This window comes from Chrysochloris asiatica, unplaced genomic scaffold, assembly GCF_000296735.1.
Source record: "Chrysochloris asiatica unplaced genomic scaffold, ChrAsi1.0 scaffold00193, whole genome shotgun sequence".
Lineage (NCBI taxonomy): Eukaryota > Metazoa > Chordata > Mammalia > Afrosoricida > Chrysochloridae > Chrysochloris > Chrysochloris asiatica.
Window position 1 is genome coordinate 1,733,984 of NW_006408711.1, and position 19,338 is coordinate 1,753,321.

General features: G+C 35.5%; 1 pseudogene; it reads left to right on the top strand.

The window, feature by feature from the left end:
* The first annotated feature begins 145 nt into the window (after nt 1–145).
* Nucleotides 146–3,120, top strand: LOC102825810 (annotated as a pseudogene).
* Nucleotides 3,121–19,338: the final 16,218 nt, after the last annotated feature.

Here is a 19,338-nt window from a genome sequence, read left to right on the forward strand (position 1 = left end):
AAAAAAAAAAAAAAAAAGGCTTCCTTAAATGGTTACCAGGGATGAAGAGAAATGTAGTGTAATTCACTATTTAGAAGCTAGACATATATCAACTTGGGTGATGGATACGGCAGTGTACAATCTGAGGGAGGCTGGCATAAGAACAATGACGAGAGAGGAAGATACAGGGCAGAGTTCAAGAATTAAGATGAATGGAGGTAAATACTCTTATATACACAATGCTGAAACAACAGTGATCTAGGGTTGATATATGAACATATACACAGGCTGAATATGTCTGGTGGGGGAGAGTGAGAATATAACCACAAATATATAAAGATTTGGCAGAGGATATTTATACATGGTAATTTACCTTTGCTGCAAACATATCTATGAGTATAGTGGAGCTTACAGGGGACAATATTATGAAAACTTCTTAGACATTATCAAACACTCTGAGGCAATAAGTTTCTGGGATCTGAAGGCTTAGAAGCATTGTCCATGGGGACACAATGGCCAATTGACATAACATGATCTACAAAGACAGTGTTCCACATCCTATATTTCTGACATGTGGTTGTTGCTGTTAAGTTCCATTGAATTGTTTATGATTCATAGAGACCCTGTATAGGGCTTTGAAGGAGACCCTACTGAGTCTGAATCCCCGACCTTGTGGTTCAAACTGACCCTGTGGTTCAGTGCTTTATACCACAGGGCCATACAAGCAACTGGGAGTTTAAAAGTTCATGAGTGGCCATATAAGGTGCAACTATTTGTTTCTCCCTGTGCAGAGGAAAGAAAAATGATTAAATTTAAACATGTTTGGAATCAACTAGTACAGTGGACTAATGGAACATGTGAATATAATTCTGCTTGCTCTTGAGAACGTAAAAGCTAGATGGTACCTACCTACAACTGTCAATTGTTCTGAAAGGGATCATATTACAAGGTACTGGATAGAGTTGCAGAAAGTATGGAATACATCTAAAAAATATTTTTAAAACATCAGGCTTACTAACCAGAAAGAGAATGAAATAACCTCAGACTATTTACCTTGATCCACCACTCATCTGTCAGTTTGTTGTACTGTGGTGGATGGGAGTTTCTATGGCTCTGGAAGCTATGCCACAGGTATTTTAAATACCAGCAGTGTCACCCAAGGTGGACAGGTTTCAGATGAGCTTCCAGACAAGACAGATGAGGAAGAAAGAATGATAAACTACTTCTGAATCTTTAGTCACTGAAAACCTTATTAATATCAGAGAAATACTGTCAGATAGAGTGCTGAAAAATGAGCCCCTCACGTTGGAAGTCACTCAAAATGCTATTGGGGAAGAGGTGCCTCCTCAAAGTAGAGTTGACCGTGATGACACAAATGGAGTAAAGCCCATGGGAGAAAAGACCAAGCGACTTTCATTTACTGATGGGACACAATTCAAAATGAAGAGAAATAGCTGTAAACATTCATTAATAATCAGAACATGGAATGTACGAATTATGAATCTAGGAAAATTAGAAATTGTCAAGAATGAAATGGAACACACAAACATCGATAACTTAGGCATTAGTGAGCTGACATGGACTGGTATTGGCTATTTTCAATCTGATGACCACATAGTTTACTATGCAGGGAATGACAAATTGAAGATAAATGGTGTTGAATTCTTTGTCAAAAAGAACATATCAAAATCATTCATGAGGTACAATGCTGTCTGTGATAAGATAATATTCATGTGCCTTCAGGGAAGACCAATCAATATCACTATTATTTAAATTTACACACCAGCCACTAAACCCAATGAGGATTAAATACAAGAATTCTATCAACTTCTTCTATCTGAAATTGACCAAACATGCAATCAAGATGTTTGATCATTATTGGTGATTGGAATGCAAAGGTTAGAAGCAAAGAAGAAGGATCAATAGTTGGAAATTATGGCCTTAATGATAGAAATCATGCTGGATATAGCATGAAAGAATTCTGCAAAATCAATGATTTCTTCATTTCAAATACCTTCTTTAGACAGCATAAGAGGCAATTAAACACGTGGACCTCATCAGATGGAATACATAGAAATCAAACTGACTACATCTGTGGAAAGAGGGGATGGAAAAGCTCTATATCATTAGTCAAAACAAGGCCAGGAACAGACCATCAATTGTTCATATGTAAATTCAGACTGATGCTCAAGAAAATAAAAACAAGTCCACAGAACCAAAATATGAGCTTGAATATTTCTCACCTGAATTTAGAGATCATATGTAAAACAGATTTGATACATTAAACACTAAAGACCGAAGACCAGAAGAGTTGTGGAATGACATCAAGGACATCATACAGGAAGAAAGCAAAAAGCCATTAAGAAGACAAAAAAGAAGGAAAAGATCAAAATGAATGTCAGAAGAGACACTGCAACTTGCATTCCAGCATAGAGATGCGAAAGCAAATTAAAGAAATGAGGAGGTACAATAGCTGAACAGAAAACTTCAAAGGACAACTCGAGAAGACAAAGTCAAATATTACAAGGAAATGTGCAAAGATCTGGAGTTAGAAGAACACCCTCAGCATTTCTCAAGCTGGGGGAACTGAAGAAACAATTCAAGCCTCAACTTTTGAGATTGAAGGTTTCTTTGGGCAAATTATTGAATGATGCACAAAGCGTCAAAAGAAGATGGAAGAGATTTTACGAAGATAGTGCTGAAAGCGAAATATGAAGACCGTGCCCCTCCCAAAGCTGAAGCCAAAGCAAAGTAATTGAAGGAGAAGGCAGTGCTGAAGGTGTTCATAGCCATAAAAGAACCTACCTCTGGCAGCCCAACACTTTGAGGCTCTGGAGGCAGCCCAAATATTCTCAGAACAGTGCCCCCAGGAGAAACAAGCTTGACCCTTATGCCATCGTCAAGTTCCCGCTGACTACTGAGTCAGCTATGAAGAAGGTTGAAGATAATAACACACTTGTGTTCATTGTGGATGTCAAGGCCAACAAGCACCAGAATGAGCAGGCTGTGAAGAAGCTCTATGACATTGACGTAGCCAAGGACAACACCTTAATCAGGCCTGATGGAGAAAAGAAGGCATATGTTCGGCTGGTTCCTGACTATGATGCTTTGGATGTTGCCAACAGCATTGGGATCATATAAACTGTTTCCAGCTGACTAATTCTAAATATAAATTTTCTCAATTAGAAAAAAAAAGAAGAAGAAGACGAAAGGAATACACAGAGTCACTCTACTAAAAGGAAATTGTTGATGTTCAACCATTTCAAGAGGTAGCATATAATCAAGAGCCAAAAATACTGAAGGAAGAAGTCCAAGGTGCATTGAAGGAATTGGCAAAGAAAAAGCACCAGGAATTGATGGAATAAAAATTGAAATTTTTCAAGAATGAGGTGGCATTCACTCATCTATGCCAAGAAATTTGGAAGACAACTATCTGACCAACTGATTGGAAGAGATCCATATTTGTGTCCATGCCAAAGAGAGGTGACACAACGGAATGAGGAAATCATCAGACTGTATCTTTGATAGCCCGTGTGAGTAAAGTTTTACTAAAGGTAATACAGAAACAACTGCAAGTATACATTGACAGAAAATTTCCAGTATTTCATGACGGATTCAGAAGAGGACACAGAATGAGTGCTATCAATACTGATGTCCTATGGATCTTGGCTGAAAGCAGAGAATACCAGAAAGGTGTGTACCTGTGCTTTATTGTCTATGCAAAGGCTTTCGATTGTGTAGAACATGACAAACTACAGACAACATTGCAAAGTGTGAGTATTCCTGAACACTCCATTGTGCTCATGAGGAATCTGTACATGGACCAAGAGGCAGTTGTTTGAACAGAACATGGAAACACTGAATGGTTTAAAATTAAGAAAGGTGTACAAAAAGTTGTATTATTTCACCATGCTTATTTAACCTGTATGCTGAGTAAATAATCTGAGAAACTGGGTTATATGAAGGGAAAAAAATGGCATCAGGATTGGAGGAAAATTCATTAACAATCTGTAGTATGCAGGTGATACAACCTTACTTGCTGAAAGTGAAGAGGAGTTAAAATACTGATGAAGATCAAAGAGTACAACCTTTGGTATGGATTGCATCTCAGTGTAAAGAAAGCAAAACTCCTCACCACTGGACCAATAAACAACATTCTTATCAACGGAGAAAAAATTGAAGTTGTCAAGGACTTCATTCTTTTTGAATCAACCATCAACATTCATGGTAGTAGCAATCAAGAAATCAAATAACGTATTGCATTAAGCATAGCTGCTGCACAAGACCTTTTTAAAGTGTTGAAGAGCAAAGCTGTCAGCTTAAGAACTAAGGTGCACCTGACCCAAGCCATGGTATTTTCAGTAACCACATATACATGCAAACGTTGGACAGTGAATAAGGAAGATCGTAGAAGACTTGATGCTTTTGAGTTATGGTGTTGGTGGAGAATATTGACATTACTTTGGGCTGCCAAAAGAACCAACAGATCTGTGTTGGTAGAATGGCAACCAGAGTGCTCCTTGGAGGCTAGGATGTACAAACTTTGTGTCTCATACTTCGGACATATGTCATGATGGACCAGTCACTGGAAAAAGAAATAATGTTTTAAGGTGGAGGGTCAGAGAAAAAGAGGAAGATCCCCAATGGTATGGATTGCTAATATTGCAGCATCAATGGGCTCAAGCATGGCAACAATTGTGAATTTGGCCCAGGACCAGGCAGTGTTTCATTCTGTTTTACATAGGGTTGCTATGTTGTTGTTGATTTGTGTGGTGTAGTCGGTTCTGACTCATAGCAACCCTGTACATTGTTTCTGAGACTGTAAATCTTTACAGGAGCAGAATGCCTCATCTTTCTCCTATGGAACAGCTCGTAGTTTTGAACTGCTGACCTTGAGGCTCACAGCCTGATTCAGAACCACTACGCTACCAGAGCTCCAGGATCGATATGAGTTGGTAGAAACTTGATATCACCTAACTACAACAACAACAATGAGCCTTGATCACTCATCAGGTCTGGAACTGAACTAAAGGATGATTCATTTTCAAGCCAAGCTGTAAATAGATGTGTTGTTGACATTGTTAAGTGCAGTCAAGTTGGTTTTGACTGACTCATAGTAACTCTGTATAGGTTTTCTGAGGAGCAGCTGGTAACTTTGAACTACTGACATTGTGTTTCAAACTGATCTTATGGTCGAGTGCTTGTCCTACAGTGCTACAGAAGGACTCCAGTAAATAAGTACACAGGGGGTAAAACAATACTATTAATGTCATCATGAAATGGCCAACTCTTTGAGTTCAAAAGAATTGCATTTTATTATGTACAATTTCAGAAGAATTGTGAAGGGTGGAGTGTACATAATAATTACAAGGAGGAAGTGAAACAATTAATGTTATATGCAAATAATTGAAGTCATTTAAATGAAATGAAGTGTATTATTTGTTGAATGTTAAACTGATGATCTGCCCTGTAGTGCTGTAAACCTTCACTAAAGTCACCAAAAACCTTTTAAAAAATAATAAATGAAAATGATTTTAAAATCAAAAACAAAAAAAAAGAGAAAGAATCAAAGATCAAAGAGATGTCAGAAAAACTTGAAAATTGCTCTTAAATGTAGAGAAGCTAAAGCTACTTGAGAAAATGATGAATGCATGAGAGTAGAATAGAAAAATTCATTTGGCTACTAGGCAACAAAAAGTATTGTAATGAAATTTACAGAGACATGGAGTTAGAAATCCAAAAGTGAAGCTCAAGCTTCGAGCTTCACTGCTAGTCTCCTAAAATAAAAGTAGCTCACCAGCTGGAATACACAGGAATAAAAGTGAATACATCTGTGGAAAGAAATGATGAGGTCGTAGACGATCAAGAATCTACGGTACTGAAGAAAGGAGTTCAAACTTCACTGAAGGTATTGGCAAGAAACAAAACTCCAGAAATTGACAGAATACAGTTAGAATTTTTCAACAATCTGATGCAGCACAATTGGTTCTCACTCATCGATGTCAAGCTTTTTGAAGACAACTACCTGGCCAACTGATTATGAGAGGTCAATATCTGTGCCCATTTCAAAGAGAGGTGACCAAACAGAATGCAGAAATCATTATCATTAATATAACAGGCTAGCAAATTTTGATGAAGACATTTCAAAAATGGTTACAACAGTACATTAACAGAGAAATGCCAGATATTGAAGTCATATTCAGATGACGAAGTGCAACTAGGACTAACATTATTGGTCTCAGATGGATCTTGACTGAAGACTGAGAATAACAAAAAGATATTTATTTGTGTTTTATTGACTATACAAAAGATTTCAATTGAGTGAATCAAGAAAAGCTACAGATAACATTGTGAAGACTGGGCATTCTAAAACATTTCTGTAAACAGAACCTGTAAAGAGCCCAAGAGGTAGTCATTAGAACCGAATAAGGTGATACTGAATTATTTACCATCAGAAAAGGTGTGTTCCACTGTATTTATTTATTCTGCACACTAAACAAATTATCTGAGAAACTGGATTGTATGAAGAGTATGGCATCAAGATTGGAAGAAGACTCATTTACAATCTGTGATATGCAGATGATACAAACTTACTTGCTGAAAGCAAAAATTATTTAAAATATTGATATAGATAAAGACCACAGACATCAGTATTGCACTTAAATGTAAAGAAAATATAAATCCTCACAATGGGACCAGTAAATAGTATCATGATAAATGGAGAAAAGTTTGAAGTTGTCAGAGACTACATTTTGCTTGGATCCATGATCAACACTCATAGTAACTGAAAAGTAAAATCAGATTTAAAGTTTCACAATTATTTTCTCCTGAAATTACCTGAATCATATTTCTTTGAATGGTAGCCAAATAATCAGATTTCTTTCTTATGAATCTCTTTCCAAATATAAATAGGAACACTGAGATTAAATTTTACCATAGTATTATGCCCTATCAATGCTTTACTTGTATAACAAGGTTAAGGACATTTTTAAAAAACTGATATGAAAATTCACATGTTTCAGCTTAATCATCAACTTTTCAACATAAATCATATCCATATGTTGCCAGATATTATAAAGCCAAAGTATGCTCTAAGAAGGAAATCTAAAGAGATAAAAAAGAAGCACACGCTTTCAGGAGACTAAACCACATAATGCTGATATTTTATGTCACTGTATCATACTAGATAACTAACAATGATACAGCAATGTTACAACCTGGAGAAGATATGATAATAGTCGCAAAACCATATAATGCCATTTTGAGTATGGAATTGTTTGAAACTTTACTTTCAACAGGTTAAATATAAAGGCATACTCAAATGCTTTGTTTTTATTTATTTCTACAGATTTTTAATCCATAATGACCACTAAGAGCTTAAAGTAATAACATTTCTTAGAGCATCAAATTTCAAGGCAACCCCCAAGAAATCATTTTCTTTAATTTCTAAAAGGGATACTTAAAACAGTTTCTGGCATTTTTTTTAAGGTTTGCAAAAACCAAAAATACAAAAACAACCTATTTTAGGGATCTCAAAATATGACAGCACATATTGAAGAAACTTAACTTTATCTTATAAATTTCTGTCCATAAAGCATGAAACTTAAATATGAAAAAGGAAAAAAAGTATCATGGCACTGTAGGATAAGCACATAACTGCTAATCACATATTGGTGCTTCAAACCTATCACTCACTCCTCAGAAATCTAATGAATAGACTCTCTCTATAGAGTCACTATGAGTAGGAACTTACTAGACAGCACTTAACAACAACAATATCCTAAGTGTGCACCAATGTTGTATGGTGTCAAGTTTATTTTGTTATTTAGAAAAAGCTCCCTGTGTAAATATTAATAATCTTCTCACTACTTTTATATAGGCATTAGGAGCTACAAATGTGAATTAGGAACTATAAAAGAATACTTTGCAAAAATCACTTTGCATATTTTAAATGTCTTACTATCAGAGCTTAGCTTAATTTATTTAAAAGTATACTTATAAATAAAGTAAATGTCTTTAAAAGATCTGTGGGACAGTGTTAATAATTGTTATTAAATTTCTTTTAAATAAGAAAGCAATGGTATGAAAATTATAGAAAGAGTCATCAAGTAAGTTGCTCATATATACTGTTCCACTTGAGGAATAATCTTCCCACAGCACTGATTCTATCTAAGCACAAATTACTCATCACAAAATACTACACTCTTGCCAAGTCTGTTTTTATAGCCTTTAGAAAGAGAGTGTTTAATAACTAGATTGATTAATGTTAATGGTAAATCAGTAAGATTAAATATTTCTATAAATCATTTCATTAATAAAACAGAGGGCCCATTAAAGAACTATTGAGCTGTTAAGCTGCAATATTTCAGAATCAGCATTTTATAAACATTTCAATTAGTACAGGTTTACAACATTCTGAAAAGACACAGTATTTCAATGTCACAAGATAGGAATGCTTGTGCAGGCCTAGAGAATAATGCAGTATTCTTTAGGATCATGTAATGTTGAGCACATTGTGTATTATAAACATGATGGATATTATGAATATGTATGTTCATTACCACATTCTATCTATTGAAGCTCTCAAGAATCCTCTGAAGTACTGTATACCAAGATACTATCTTACAGACTCCATCATTTTACTATTAGCCTTAGATAACTCATCGACAACTTGAATAATAGTTGAATATCTGAGGTTAAACAAATGAATACCTAAACACATACAAAAAAATAATGATAGTTTAGCAATGATCTCAGAAAGATTCTTCAACATATAAAATCGTTGAAAATGAGAGTAGAACATATGCTGTATATTTCAAATAGAGGGACAAAGGCAAAATGCATAGAATGACCACAGACTGCATGGTCCATAAAATTAGAGTATTTAGGGATCTTCATATATGAAAACTTAACTTGGCTGTTATTTCCCATTTAAATTACAGCCAAGTTTAATTATATATATGCGTATATTCTTAAAGCTTCCAACTGTGCAATTTCACGAACAAGGAAAGCTATTCAGTTGGTAGAGTTAATTTTGCCCTCAAGTCACAATCTCTGTTCCAGTTTAGAATGCCAGGGAGTGTATATTAGCATGGGGAAGATGGAGAGCCAATGTGTAAGAAAAGCAGCCAATATCTAGCAGAGGATTGAGGCAACAAAAAGAGCCCAGAATTCAGAGAAGAAGCATAAATATGTGAATTAAAACCCCTTGTTTACAATCATATTTTGTGTGTTGGGAAAACAAGTCCACACAGCTTGGGCTCTCTATATCAGAAAGAGGGATTCAGGTGATTTTTTGCCAGGCTAGTATTTGTGCTGGCACTCGAGGGCTGAGCTTATTGAAGCTTTCTCATTAGAGTGTGTATATTGACCCATCTGTTTACTAAACAGATTTAAAAAAAAAAAGTAGTTTTAAGTCTCAGAAGCAAAACTAGGAAAATAAACAAAAATGCTTCAAAATCATTTTGTAAAATTTACAAGGGTGCATCAAAAATTATCTGCACTCCAGTTATACTAAAGTGCCTGTCCACATCCATGGTTGATGACAACATTGAGTGTAAGCATGAAATGATTCTGTCAAATAGACTAGTGACAGTATATTATATGGAAAATTATTTGCAAATAAGCCATGGCATTGCCTATGAAATAATCCACAACAGACTTGAGTTTAGAAAAGTTTGTGTGAGATGGGTACCTGAAATACCTCATGGAAGAGCATAAACAGAAGCGTTTGGACATCTGCAAATAAAAGTTGGACTGATACTTGAAGGAAGGTACAAGTTTCTTAAAAAGAATACTTACTGGTGACCAGACCTGGATTCATTATTATAAGCCTGAGAGTAAACAGCAAAATATGGAATGGAAACATCGTCAGTCGCAGACCAAGAAAAAGGTAGAAAGTCAACCATCAGCTGGTAAATTGATGCTTACATTTTTCTTGGATTCTCAAGGGTCAGTATTGGAATGCTATCAGGAAAAATTCCAACAACCAATATTGCTCATTATAGTTTGATATTCACTGGAGAACTGAAGTCTAAACGTCAGATTAAATTCAGAGCAATGCTAGTCAAGGGCTTTGTGATCTTGAATGACAATGCAGGTACACACACCTCTATACTGTTCACAATCTGCAAAAACTTCATTTTGATGAGGTAAAGCACCTTCCCTATAGTCCTCATCTTTACCCCACTGGACTTTCACTTATTTGATCTCCTGAAAGCAGTCCTTTAAGAGTGAAGCTCTGTGATGAAGAAGTGAAGAAACTGGTGCATTCAAGGTTCACAACTTAACCTAAAATATATTTTAAGCAAGGAAATATGGAAGCTTGTTGAAAGATGGACAAAGTGTATTGAACAACAAGGAGATTATGTAAAAAATAAAAAATGATGTATTTGTATTTTCTAAATGTTGATTAAAATAAATTCTACAGCCAGAATGTGGATAATTTTTTACTCAATTCTGTACAAAGCTTTGAATAAAGATTGATGCAAACTCTTTGACATTAGTCCTCTTGAGAGGTGGGATCTATTTTTATTTTATTTTTTCTTCATCTTGTATCTGTACTGCATTGAGTTTGCTTTATCCAACAGAATGTGGCAGAAGTGACAGAATGGCATATAGTGGTTAAGGAATTAGAAGACTGGCAGATTTCACTTTAGTGTCTCTGAGCCCTGATCTACCCTGTAAGATGTCCAAGTGCCATGAAGTTGCTATGCTCTGAGAAGGCTTCCCAAAGTATCAACTTGTGGAGAAATAATAAGAAAATACAAAAGACAGTGGAAGAACCACATTTGAAAATGGATATTCTACTCCTAGTGCCCTTGATGAAGGAACATCTATCCAGGACTAATTACCCTGCTAAGACCTTTCTAAATTCCTGACCCATGGAACCATTGGCAAATAATGTGATTGTTTTAAGTTCTATAGTTTCAAGGTAGTTTGTTACATAGTAGTAGATGACCCAACAAAATATCACCACACAAATTTAGACTTACAAATAAAATAAACATATCAAATTTAGTTTCTCTGATCTTTACTACTCAAGACTGATACCTTCTTTTATTGTTTTTACCAGAGATTATTAATTATATTAAGTGATCCAAATTTGTTCAAATGCTCTTTTCCTTCTAATAAATGAATTATGTGATATTACATTTATACTAGAAAATATTCTTGAAAGATTGAATTTTGCGCTCTAGAGAAATTCCTTTGTATTTATATATTCAAGGTAAAAAAAAAAAAAAAGTTTGAATCTATGGAAAGACTAATAGAATATGCCTTGTCATTAAATTACTTTTTCTTAGTCTTTCATAGTGAATTATATTTTTTTATGGAATAGGCCGTTTGAGTGACACATGTTTTGAGAAAGATTACCTGTTGTATTTCAGCATACATGCTTATTTCTTATGAGTTTTGTGAGTATACAGGTGATGTTGTTGTTATTATTGTGAAGTGCCATCAAGTCTGCTCCGACTCGTAGCAACTCTCTATAGGGTTTCCAAGGAGAGGCTAGTGAGCTTGAACCATTGACTTTGTGGTTCAAACAACTTTGCGGTCCAGCACATTAACTTGCAACACCACATTAGTACTCAATGAAACATACATTGCAAACAACTGCCTAGCGATTTGCTTTCAGTTTGCCACTATTCTAATTTTTCACATTCTATATATCTAAATAAAGATCTCTGGTAGCATAGTGCTTACGAAGCGGGCTGCGAACCGCAAGGTCAGCAGTTTGAAATCACCAGCTGTTCCACGGTAGAAAGATGAGGCTTTCTGCCCCCAGTAAATATTTATAGCCTCGGAAACTCTGTCGCTCTGAGTCCGAACCGACTCCACGGCATATAACCACCACCATCTAAATAAAGAGCTCTAGTAGTGTGTTACCAGTTGGACCACTAACCACAGGTTCAGCAGTGTGAATCTGCAAAACACTCGGTAGAAAAAATAAAAGGCTTTCTGCTCCCATTTAGATTTACAACATAAGAAACTTTATGCAGTGTTGTTTTGAGTTGGAACAGACTCGGGGGCAAACAACCACCACCACCACAACCTAACCTAAATATATGAAACTGTAAGAAAGAAAAAAATCAAGCTGTGTAGAATAAATAAAAAATTATTTTGAGGTTAAAGATCTGCCATCATAAATGTACTAGATATATATATATATATATAAGGCTTTTTCAATTATTGAATGTACTGAAGAAGACAACATATATTAGGAAGATGACACAAGTAATATGACTGAGTAGCATATATCATATATCATAAGAAAGCAAAATATCATAAGGTGATAAAAACTGTACATTCCATTTGTTTTATTTTTATGTATATTACACCTACATGAATCAATTCAGTAACAATTTACTCAGTTTGCTCTACAGTGTTGCACCATTATATCAAACACTGTTTATTATCAAGGCTTAATATTAGAAAGTAATGAGATTTCAAATTTTCATAGATAATTAGTAAAAGGTACCTAAATATATAATGCAAAAATATAAGCTAAATAAAAATCATATCTTTATTAACAACTAAGAATCTGGATTATTTTTTTCCAGAAATTAACAAACACAGAGATCTAGACAATATAGATGCATCATTATCTTAATTATATTTTATTTACTAATAGGTAAATTCAGGCTTACTTGTGAAAGGGAAGAGGACTTGAAATATTTACTGATGAAGATCAAAAACCAGAGTCTTCAGTAAGGTTGCAGCTCAATGTAAGCAAAATAAAAATACTAACCACTAGACACATGAATAGCATCATTACTAAGGGAGAAAAGATTGAAGTTGTCAAAGATTGAATTTTGCTTGGATCCACTATCAACATTTATGTAAACAGTAGTCAAGATATCAAATGGCCTATTGTATTAGGCAAATCTGCAGCACAAGAACTCTTTTAAGTGTTAGTGAGAAATTGTCAGTTTGAGGACTAAAGTGCTTCTGACCCAAGCAACAGTAATCTCAATGACTTCATATATATGTAAAAATCGTACAATGAATAAGGAAGACATAGATGGACTGATGCATTTGAGCTATGATGTTGAAGAGGATTAGTAAAATACCATGGATTGCTAGAAGAACTAACAAGTCTGTGTTGGAAGATATACAGCCATAATGTTCCTTAGAAACCAGGATGGCCAGACTTTGTCTCTCATACTTCAAACCTTTTATCAGGAAGCACCAGTTCCTGGAGAAGTACATTACACTTGATAAAGTAGAGAGTCAGCAAAAAAAACAAGACTCCCAATGAGATGGATTAGCATTGTCACAGCATCAATGGGCTCAACTTAAACAATGTTGTGGGGATGGCACAGGACTTTTCTTTCTGTGTGTAAGGTCATTATGGGTTAGAACCTGCTTGAAGGCAGTGAGTAGTCTGTGGGTGGGACAGTTAAGTGCTCTACTGCTAGTGAAAATATAGGCTTTTCACGTAGGTGCCACATAAGACAGGGCTGGCAATATGCTTCTGAGAGGCCACAGTCTTGGAAAAGCAATGGGGTAGTTCTACTTTGCATGCATTGACTAGTCATTGGTCTGAATAAAACTGGCTATGTTTGGTTGCATAAAACCCAAAGAATTTCCTTAAGAAAGTACATTTGATTTTAAGTACGATTGAGCTGGTTCTGACAGGTAACATCCTGTGGTCCAGTGCTTGTCCTACTGCACACACAGGAAGTAGCCATGCTAACTAAATGAAGGGTTGAGGTTTCTTACTCTTCCCCATCAAGTTTTTATTATAAAATTGACTAGCTCAATTTTATAATTTTCTAATCAATTTAGATTATATAAAGCATATTTTTCAAATCTCATAAACTCCTCATAATAACCTAGAAAACTTGTACTACATTCAAAATGAAAGCAGAGTCTCTATATTTCTTTGAAGGAGTCCAGGTGGCACTTTAGGAAAAGCACTGCTCTGCTATCTGTAAAGTCAGTAGTTCAAATCCATCAGCTGCTCCTTGAGAGAAAGACAAGACTTTCTACTTCTGCAAAGATTTACAGGGAGCATTTGGGTTCCATATGATAAGCATTGGACTACGCACCACAAAGTCCAAGTTTTGAGCCCTCTAGCTGCTTCTGTTAGGAGAAAGATGAGACTTTTTGTTCCCATGAAGATTCAACACCTTGGGAGTCCTATACAGAGAATGCTGTTGCTCTTGTTGTTCTTAAGTGCTGTAGAATCAGTCCCAGCTCATAGCCACTGTGTATACTGTTTCTGAGAAGTGGCCGGTAAGTTTGAACTTCTGACCTTGTGGTCCACACCAGTCTTTTGGTCTATTGCTTATTCTGCAGTGCCACACCAGGACTCGAGTGAAGGATTGACTATGTAGTACAATATCATGATGGTGGGTGTGTGGGCGGTTGTGTGTCACTGAGTCATTTCCAACTCAGAGTGACTCTGAATAGGGTTTCTGAAGTTGTAATTCTTTATGGGAACAGAAAGCCTCATCTTTCTTCAATGGAGTGACTAGTAGATTTGAACTACTGACCTTGCAGTTTGCAGCCCAGCTTATAATCCACTACACTACTACTCTACCAAGACTCTTTAGCATTATGATAGTTAATGAAATCCATGATAAATAGATTGTGTGGTGTGTTTGAGTTCTTTTAAGATAGTTACTTAGTACTCTAAAATTTTAGCTGTAACTTTAGCAATGTAAATCAGCTTTGCAAAAATAATCTAAAATGTTATTTTGTTCATTGGTCTTCGCACATCAATGCTGAAAGAAAACAAATATAAAGTACAAGAAATTCAGCAAAGCAAAATGTAAGGGAAAGTAGCAAATTGACATTAGAATTGATCTTCTTTGCTGCAAAAAGACAATCTAAACCAGAAAAAATCACAGGAAAACAAAATGCTTTTCTTTAACCTACATTTAATCACATATTATTTGTGGGAGAAAGCAATAACAAAGAAAAATGCCATAAAATGAAGTAGAAATTCTTAAGAATCAAAAAATGAATGGTGAAAAACCTTTCAAATTTTTGTTCTGGAAAAGTAAACTATCAAAAAATAATATAAAATCCAGTTATTGAAATCATAGAGGTAGAAACTTGCCAATTTGGTGGCAAAAAATTATTCCTTTGAATTTGAATGTGATCAGATGAAAACATATATATATATATATATATAACATTTTCTTGAGAATTGTGTGAAAGTTTACAGAGCAGATCATCAGTTTTACATTCAAGGAATAATATACTTTGTTTCATTACAATAATTACAATCCCTTCCATGTGCCAATAGCATTTTCCTCTATTCACTTTAATATTACATTCCCTGCGTCTCCCACTATCTTCATCTTCTTCATCTTTCCTCCTTCTTATTGTATGTTGCCTGCCCTGCCACCCATGCTGACATGTTTCTATCCCCTTGTTGTTGTTTTTGTTAAGTGCCATCGAGTCAGTTCTGACCCATAACAACCCTTATAGGGTTTCTGAGGAGCAGCTAGTGACCTTGAACTGCCAACCTTGTAGTTCAAACCGACGTTGCAGTCCAGCACATTAACTCTAGATGGGAATAATTTTACCTTCCCACCACAGGTAATCATCATATGTTTCATTTCATATGTTTTATTTCATTTCATTGATTACACTCACTTCCCTGTAACAAATTACCCTACTTATACCTTATGACTTCCCTTTTACATCTTATTTTTCATAAATGAACAAAACAAAAATATTTTATGTACACATACAAAACATAAAATATATATTAATTAAAATGTCCAAAGGACACATTTTGCAAGGCAGCCTCCTGCCCCAGGCACACAGCCTTTCTCCATCCATGGGCCTAGATTCCTTTTAGCACATCTATCTATTTATGCCATCACCTTTGTCATCATCTGTTCTGTCACTGCTTTTCTAGGTAAGAACTTACACTCCACTCAGACTCTTTCTTCTTGTTGGTCCTGGGGTCCTCTGTTTCTGAAATGAAAGGTTAACTACTCCCCTTTTAGTTATACATCTTCTACAATTGCAGTTGTGACAATCTCAATGAAGACTGTTAATAATTACTCACAATTGAATCATAAAATCCTATCACCATTATCCCCATCTCCTTTCACCAGATCCATCTGGTAAGGGGGAAAACTATTCAGTGGGGATTCTACCTTACCCCCTTCATTCTGAAACTCATGAAGGGGGTAAAGCACACTCATGAAAGCTTGTTTGCCAGCCATTTCCTGCCTTTTTAGCCTTCCAGTTTTGACAGCCAATATCCAAGATACCTGTCCTTATCAACCCAGTGCACTGGGAAAACAAACTTGCTCCCTGATAAGAAGAATCTTTACATTTTGGTTAGATTTTTGAGCAACTACGTCCATAAATAAAGGTGCAGTTCATTAAATGAAAACATTGTTTTTAATAAAATATCTCTTTTTGGATGATTATGAGAAAGTAGGCTTTGAGTTTCTGGCATCTGAATGGCAAATTAAATTGAAAAAATGTCAGCTTTAACTTATAAAATGTGCCACACTAAACATTTTGCATGAATTTAATCTAATAAATGAATGGTGTGGTGCTGTGGGTTAATGTGTAAGACTGCAAAGCTGTTTGAACTGCAAGGTTAGTGGTTCAAGCTCACCAGCTACCCCTTAAGAATCCTTACACAGGGTCTCTACAGGTCAGAATCAACTCGACAGCACTTAACAACAGCAACAACAATCACAACTGGTGTGGTGATGTAGGATAAAGCACTGGGCTGTAAGGTCAACTTGAACTGCAAGGTAAGTGGTTCAAACACACCAGTCACTATGTAGAAATCTATACAGGCTCATTATGAGTAAGAACAAACTCGACTGTACTTAAAAACTACAATATCAACTGCAACTGAGTTCTCCTATCAAAATCCATATGACAGATCAGGTGCCACCTGGCTTTAATTTCTTCCAAGAGTTTCATCCTTATACAGGACACAGTGCTTGCCTTGCAGATCCAGATCTTCTGATCCACATCGTTCTATCCCTGAGCTCACCATCTTCATTATTCCTTTCAAATGATTCAATATTCACTAAAATTTTCTTTATACTGCCAACAATACAGGTATGCCATCTAGAAAACACAGACAACCTCTGTATGGTTAAATATTCATTAACTGAAAAGCTCAGAAAATAAGGTACCATAATTTGTTAAATATTCATGTTAGTATATGATGGCAAATACTTAAATAGAGATTAATGTGTCACACAACTATAAATGCTTTTCATTTATTAATTCATTTGATCCTCCAGACAACCTTATTTTGTTGATAGAAAAATCAAGACTCAATGGGTAATGGCATCCATGTCACATCAATTAAAAGGCATGGCCAGGATATGAATGTGAACAATCTTGTTCCAGAGGTTGGACTCTTAGCCACATGCATTCTGCTGTCTCTCAGTCTCTTTAAACATCTTTTTAAAGTATTTGCATATTTACAGCTATAGTGAGTCAATGAACTGCTTAATTATATTTAAATGCCGTGATAATCATTCAGTGTACTGAGATAATTATGCTGACAAGAAATTTTCATTATATAATTCAATAAATGAACAAAAATAAGACATCGAATACTAACTGATGTTCTCAATACATTTTCCATTGTGCCACATAGAATAAGAGCCAGGCTATAGTGAAATATAGTCATTGACCTCTAAAAATACACTTTATGAGAAGACAGGCACACAAGCTGTAATGCAGGAGCTCAGCTCCATGTAGGTTTACCTTGAATTTAGAGAGACCAAAAATGTATGAGGGGCATCAACAAAGGGATTCATATCACTTTATGTCTCTGAAGGTGACAGGGTTGGATTAGCCTTTCTTGAGGAGAATCTGCCTCAAGGAGATCTGCTACTCCCTGATATAGGTGGTAGAACAAAGAAGATAAGTTGCCAAGTGTTACATAAATAACTTGCATAAGTGGATTACATGATGAAGGTGGTCCCCAAGGCAGATGGGGTAAAGCTGGAAACAAGACCACTTACAAGGCCATTTGTAGAGTAAACAAGACCATCTATAAGGCATTTGTTGTTGTTGTTGTTATGTCCTGTGGAGTTGGTTCCGACTTATAGCGACCCTGTACAGGACAAGGCATTTAGCAAACTTAAATCATTAAGAAACTATTAGGAGGCTAGTACTAATATATGAAGACGGAATGTCCTGATATCTAAGGCACAACTCCAAGAGCATACATGCATACTGCCATAACACAAGCACATCACCACAGTATTATGGTCTGAATACTTCTAGAGGTATGAACAAAATATTAAAAGGGAATCATGAATAAACTGGCATGTAATTAGGGAACTGATGAGAGAAGATGGCATAGAGAAGTCAATGTGATATGACTACAAAATAATGAGTGTTCTCCAAAGGCTAAGTAATATTTAGGGTTATTAATTTTTAAAATAGATTAACTGACAATGAAAAATTAATCACTACTACAAATTAATTATAAAATAATCAACCTTAATATGCACTGACATTGTTGTTGTTGTTACTAATTGCCCATTGAGTTGATTCCAACCCACAGCGACACTCTATAGGGTTTCTGAGGAGCAGCTAGTGAGCTTCAACTGTTGACCTTGCAGTTCAAACAACTTTGCAGTCTGACGCGTTAACCCACAGTGCTAAAAGTATGTAAATGACTGTCCTTACTGTAAAAACACCATGTCCTTAAAAGATAAACATTGTATAAAGATAAACAATATTGTAGGTGTTATGTTTTTATTCCTTTTGCCTAGGTGGTGATTGTAATTCAATAAACTTTTATTAAATAACCACTATGAATGCAGGATAATGCACTAGACCTCAAGGTCAGTTTGAACCAAAATGTTGTCAGATCACACCCATTAGTTGCTCCTCAGAAACCTTATACAGGGTCACTATGAGTTGAAACCTACTCAGTGGTCTTAACAAAAGCAACAACAATAATGAATGCAAAGCATTATTTGGGAATTATTGATAAAAAATATAAAGTTTGCTTTATAATGACAACTCACAATCTTATCAAGACAATAGATGTATACACAGCAACCTGGATTAGTAAGCAAAACAAAACAAAACTGATAACTGCCTTAGCAAATTTTGGATAAGCAGTATGTAAAATTACAGAAGGAAGGAATCAATTCTAAATGGAGAGATGTGCAGTTCTTGTTGTTGTTGTTGTTAGGTGCCAGTGAGTTGGTACCAACACATAGTGACCTTCATGCACAGCAGAATGAAATACTGCCTGATCTTGGGCCAAATTCACTATTTTTGCCACACTTGAACCCATTGATGCTGCCACTTTGCCAATCCATCTCACTGGGAGTATTCCTCATTTTCTCTGACCTCTATACCTTACCAAACATGATATCCTTCTCCAGTGAC